The sequence below is a fragment of the Dermacentor variabilis genome, chromosome 9, assembly GCF_050947875.1.
Source record: "Dermacentor variabilis isolate Ectoservices chromosome 9, ASM5094787v1, whole genome shotgun sequence".
In the NCBI taxonomy this organism is placed as follows: Eukaryota; Metazoa; Arthropoda; class Arachnida; order Ixodida; family Ixodidae; genus Dermacentor; species Dermacentor variabilis.
Genome location: NC_134576.1, coordinates 11,793,524 through 11,799,981, shown reverse-complemented (window position 1 = coordinate 11,799,981; position 6,458 = coordinate 11,793,524). Strand labels below are relative to the sequence as shown.

Genomic DNA, 6,458 nt, shown 5'->3' with positions numbered 1-6,458 from the left:
CCGAGACTGGTAAACATTACGTTAGTTTTCTGCAGATTAATTTTTAGAACCACTATTCTGCTTTGCCTCTCCAGGTCAGTGAGCATGCATTGCAATTGGTCCCCTAAGTTACTAAGCAAGGGAATATCATCAACGAACCGCAAGTTACTAAGGTATTGGCCGTTAACTTTTATCCCCAATTCTTCCTAATCCAGGTCTCTGAATACCTCCTGTAAACACGCTGTGAATAGCATTGGAGAGGTCGTATCTCCCTGCCTGACGCCTTTCTTTATTGGGATTTTGTTGCTTTCTTTATGGAGGACTACGGTGGCTGTGGAGCCGCTATAGATATCTTTCAGTATTTTTGCATACGGCTCGTCCACACCCTGATTCCGTAATGCCTCCATGACTGCTGAAGTTTCGACTGAATCAAACGCTTTCTCGTAAACAATGAAAGCTATATATAAGGGTTGGTTATATTCCGCACATTTCTCTATCACCTGATTGATAGTTTGAATATGGTATATTGTTGAGTAGCCTTTACCGAATCCTGCATGTTCCTTTGGTTGAGAGAAATCTAAGGTGTTCCTGATTCTATTTGCGCTTACCTTAGTAAATACTGTGTAGGTAACGGACAGTAAGCTGATCGGTCTATAATTTTTCAAGTCTTCGGCGTCCCCATTCCTATGGATTGTGATTATGTTAGCGTTCTTCCAAAATTCCGGTACGCTCGAAGTCATGAGGCCTTGCGTAGGGTGGCCAGTTTTTTCTAGAACAATCATCCCACCATCCTTCAACAAATCTGCTGTTACCTGATCCTCCCCAGCTGCCTTCCCCCTTTGCGTAGCTCCCAAGGCTTTCTTTACTTCTTTACGAGGGTTTACGCTCACTATAATTCAATTATTATTTTATAGTAATCAACCACATGTAACCAGCAAATGTACTGGCGACAAAAGCTGTAAAAAGCGGCGCAGGAGCTTTTGAATTTCGTGGAAACTGCAGTGAAGCAACGCCTGCGCCCACGCTTGCGCCACGCAGCGTCTTGGTGAACGCACATGTTCAGGCACTGAGCGTTCAGTATTTGACTCATTGTAATCTAACAGCGCAGTGCATGAGTAGGAGCTTTCCTTTTTGCTTTTTCTTTTACAGAATGATAGTTCCCGTGGGCAAATATGTACATTCACACAGCATTTGCTCCAGCTGGTGAGAGCCCAGGTGTGCTGCTAAACCATTACTTCTTCGCAAATAATTTAACACATTAAAACGAAATAAATAACCAAATTGTATCCCGTTTGAAGTGATTGGAGTAATAGAAATTTTCGTTTCTGACGACAGAAAAAATATTTGTGGTAGTCAATTCGTTACAGAAACTATATAGGTGGCGTGATTGCCCAGGATACATGCACTTGCACTGCTTTGTGTATATATATATATATATATATATATATATATATATGTCCCCAGCCCTGCCTGGTGGATGCGGATAGGAACGCAATGCTCGATTCCATAGTTTTGTGTGTGAAAGAACAACAGATGGCCGAAGTTGATCCTAGGGGCACCCCTATAGCATCTCTTGTGGCCCTTGGGTTGTTCAGTGGCTAGTTAGCGCCCTGCACAGAAGTTAGTTAGTTGCAATCTCTTCGGTATCACCCGATAAAAGACGAAACTCAAGATGCAAGTAACAATACCTCCGAACTCATTGGACTTGGCTGAATTCTGAGCAAATTTGAATATGATGTTCAGTAACGTGGAAAGTTGGGCTAGTTGGTGAGTGATCATAGTACCTTGCTGGTGAAGCAGCGCACAAACACGGACACAGTGGAGACAAGCAGGAATAGACGACACTCGCTGCACTCGCAACTATTTTATTTCAGAACACATACTTCAAGTTTATATACCTGCGCACCCTCAGGCGTCAACGCAAATCATGGCAAGATTAGAGGCTTTTATATATATATATATATATATATATATCGTTTGCCCGCTCATACTCGGGCGTCAAAGGCATTGCACTTATCTATCATGGTGTGCAATCCTATCGTAATTTGTTGCAACCCTAACAACCATTTTTATTACACATTTTCTTTTCTCTTCTTTTTAGTGTACTTCCAAAAACGCAACCTCACCATGGCTTAGATGGACAGATGGCTGCCTGATACAACCCTCTCCCCTCTTGTGAATATGAAAGGCTTCGATTATTTCCCTGGTTAGTTGATCCTTATGGTGGGATAAAACTGTGGCATCATTGTAACGCGGCCAGCACCCATGTTGTGAGCAGTGCCCCTTAATATGGGAATGAATATGCGTTTTTGGAAGTACACTAAAAAGAAGAGAAAAGAATATGTGTAATAAAAATGGTTGTTAGGGTTGCAACAAATTACGATAGGATTGCACACCATGATAGATAAGTGCAACGCCTTTGACGCCCGAGTATGAGCGGGCAAACGATATATATATATATAAAAAAGCCTCTAATCTTGCCATGATTTGCGTTGACGCCTGAGGGTGCGCAGGTATATAAACTTGAAGTATGTGTTCTGAAATAAAATAGTTGCGAGTGCAGCGAGTGTCGTCTATTCCTGCTTGTCTCCACTGTGTCCCTGTTTGTGCGCTGCTTCACCAGCAAGGTACTTTGAATATGATGAACTTGCGCAAAGACCAGCAAGAAGGACAGTACTCTATATATAAAAAGTACAAAGGACGAATGCGGGACTAACAATTGAGCTTTATCTAAATATAGTATACGCGTAAGCTGGCGAGGTAAGAACCATTGCATGCGCCACCACGAAGCAACGCTCATTCGGCTGCGGACTGGAACTCACTCGTCACCGTCCTACAGAAATTCCTTAAAGCTAAGTAACCGCGCCCTGAGAAGCGCTGCGTAAGGACTATTCCCTTCGGAATTGTTGTCAGTCACGTCGTTAGCATAGAAGAGTGGGTAATTCGGGTGCCCAGCTAGAGCTGAGGTTGCTTTTGAGTTTTGTCGTATACTGGTATCGCGGGCAAACCATATCACGCGGGTTGTCGGCACCCTTGCGCCGTTCAGCCGCGCTCATGTGCGAGGGCTCACCATCTGGGCACGTTTGCGCAAGGCAGCAGCCACGAAGCATGCACCGCATGCGTCAGCGGGGCAACATCGCGCGCCTTTCTGTGGCGCATGCATGCCCCGCAGCGACCAAGTGAGGGACACAGAATGAAGCGCTGTTTGCCGCCGGCTTCGTGTCGCTGCACGCATTTGCCGGGGCGTTGCTGGGCGCCGACATACATCTCCATATGTGGTGGCTCGACGGTCTCTCGCCGCGGGAGCGGGCTTGCCGAGAAGTCAGACAGCAACCAAATCTGGGCAATTTGTCTTGCTCGAAAATCACTCCTCTATAGATTCGGATGGCGGCGGCCGAGGGAGGTCCGCCGATGTTCGTGGTCCCCGAGGATGCGCGCAAAGCAAGAACAAAAGGCAGCGCCGAAATCAATAGAGCATTTCCAGGAGGGACTTGATCCCCAGCAGCCCTCTGTTCTCTTTTCGTGGCGCGGGAGTCGTTTAAAAATGATGCTCTTTCATCCTCGCCTCCCATGCACAAATGCTGCAAGGAGAGGAGGAGGCCGACAGCCGGCGAAGATGTAGCCCCGCTCGCGAAGCCTTCTTGCGCCGCACGCGGCCTCTTTCGCTGCAGCAGCGCAGCGCCAAGGCAGCAGCCGCGCCGATTCTCAGGCGCGAGGTGGCGACAGATTGCGGTGAACTCTCCTCTGCGCACCGACTAAGCGCACGCCCTCCGATCGCGTTTCTTTGCTTTTTTTCCTCGGTTCATACTTTCTCGTGGAAAAGTGAGCTCGCCTATGTACGACAATACACGACGCTTGGGTGCGACCTTTAACGGGAGAAGTTCGAATTTCGAGCAATTCTGCTTCGCATTTCAGCAGCTTCGCGTATTCTGCATGTGAACGCCCCTTGACGTCTTCGCCACTTTTGCAGCTGGAATGCATGCACGTAAGAATTCTATGAAATAGTCTAATACAGTGGCTAGCAAATAAGATATCCTTTCATTTTGGGTTTACATTAAGCGCTTTCCTACAGGCTCAAGTGCCTAGAACTCAGTATGAACGAGGAGAAGGGGGTTAATCGAGGGACCCGATTTTTATTAGTCATATCATAAGCAGCCAACAAACAACGACAACATAAGGGAAATCACTTGAACTTGATAACTCAAATTAAGAAATGACAAATTAAAGGCAATGAAAGTGGATGAAAAACAATTTGCCGCAGGTGGGGAACTGTCCCACGTCTTCGCATTACGCATTATTAAAATATAAATACCCAAGAATGCAGATGGGAAAGCGGCGCCGCGGTAGCTCAATCGGTTAGGGCATCGCGCGCGTAATGCGAAGACGTGGGATCGTTCTCCACCTGCGGTAACTTGTTTTTTGATCCACTTTCATTGCCATTAATTTATCATTTGTTTATTTCAATTATTAGGACAAGTAATCTCACCTATGTTGCCCTTGGTGTCTTTGTTTGTTGACTCGTTATGATAGAACCAAAATATGTATTTTCATTCCTCGAGAGGGGGGCTGTTCTTTGAGCACGGACCCGTTCGAAAATCCAAAGCATGCGATTTTAGCATCTTTCGGTGTCTGTTACATCAATATTGTTACGGGGTCATACAACAGACGTTGTATGATGTTGCAAAGCTACCGATTTACTAAGAAACACTGTTGTAAAGAATTCTAGATTCACTCTGAACACGTGGGGCTGTTTAGAGTGTATGCAGAATGAAAGTGCAGCGAATATTTTTCCATCCTGTGCCAACTGAAGTCTGGGCCTGCGATTCGAATGAAGCTGCTACCAGGTTCGTTCCAGCGATACCAGTGCCCCGCACGTTCTCAGGTATGGCGGCTGATAACGTTCAATCTATTCCTTAGAGAGACTAGTTTCAGAATCTGGGTAAATACGAAGGTTCCAACGGAAAGCACAAGTGAACGAGCGGGGTATACGAAAACTGGCCTTGGCCTGTTCACTCATAAACCGGCATGACAGGGACAACAAGTTCTGTAAAGTACGCGCAATTTGTGTAACACGTCCTATCTTCGTTAACGAACCATAATTCCGAGGGTTGTAGCAAAGCAAAAAACAATATATAAGGTTACTGTGCTCATGACTAAAAAGTGGCAGATCTTTAATTTATAAAAGCACGAAGGTGGTGACTAGGCCACGTTTTTTAAGCGAAAGTAAGAGCCTGCTAGCAGCCAACGTTCGTACAAACGCGTCACATGGTTTCCAACTCTTTTAAAAATGACTATTGAAATTTTGTTGGCCCATTGTTGATGACTTGCTGACTCAATATTTTTTCAACAATGCCGCAACAGTTATAGAAAGCATGCAGTAATAACTCAACAATAAGGTTGTTGAGTAGCTTACAACAATAAAGTCATTGACTGAACGTTGACTTGTTGAATAATACTGAGTAATATTGAGACTTATTGAGCAATATTGAGTTTCGAAATACATGTGAAAAAAACACACAAACATGTATACCTCTGAGTGTTTTGCAAATATATATTGTTTTACTGATCATTAAGCACCACTAGATATATACAGATATATACGTTACTTGAACCATAGATGCATCTCCCGAGTGGGCAGGGGTGCAAGTGCCCCTTGACCACCAGGTAGGTACACCTATGGGTCTATTTACCTGACTGCCCCTCCATCACCTCTGAGAGGGGGTAAGTGCCCCCTTCACTCAACTACCAGTTGGGCGCCCCATTGTCCACCCAGTAGATAAGTCTGTGGATCAAGCTACCTCAAACGCCCTGCACACTAACACCTGACCTTGGCGGCGGACGTGGAACGTCCTTTTTGCCGCAGTCGTCACGTGCACGGGATCTTTTTGGGTGAAGGCAACTGGTCAATAAACCCACGCGAAATGCGAAGGTTGTGGGTTCCGTTCAGTCAGTCTGTTAGTGGTGGCGTTGGCTAACACTCCCAGGGTTCTACTAGGACACGTAAATATCCAATAAAGTGGATTGGGAAACGGCGCCACGGTAGCTCAATTGGGAGAGCATCGCACGCGGAATGCGAAGATTGTGGGTTCAGTTCCCGCCTGCGGCAAGTTGTTTATTCATCCACTTTAATTTGCAATAATTTATCGTTTCTTTATTTCATTTATTAAGCACAAGTAATTTCCCCTATGTTGTCCATGGTGTCAGTGTTTGTTGGCTTCTTATGATATCACTTACACCTAGTCTTCTGCCGTCCTCGACTGCTTTTCCCTTCCCTTGGCACACATTCTGTAACCCTAACGGAACCAACAAATTACATGACCTGAGCAGCTCCATTTCTATCTCTTTATGTCGATTAAAATATCGGCTATGCCCGTTTGCTTTCTGATCCACGCCGCTATCTTCCCGTCTCTTAACGTTACGCCTACCATTCTTGCCTTTCTTATGCCTTACTTGAACAAAATTATGGCGAATAGGTTACT

General features: G+C 45.4%; 1 non-coding gene across 1 annotated transcript; it reads left to right on the top strand.

The window, feature by feature from the left end:
* The first annotated feature begins 6,012 nt into the window (after positions 1-6,012).
* TRNAP-CGG (transfer RNA proline (anticodon CGG)) lies at positions 6,013-6,085 on the top strand. Its single transcript has one exon. It is a non-coding gene; the product is annotated as a tRNA-Pro (tRNA).
* Positions 6,086-6,458: the final 373 nt, after the last annotated feature.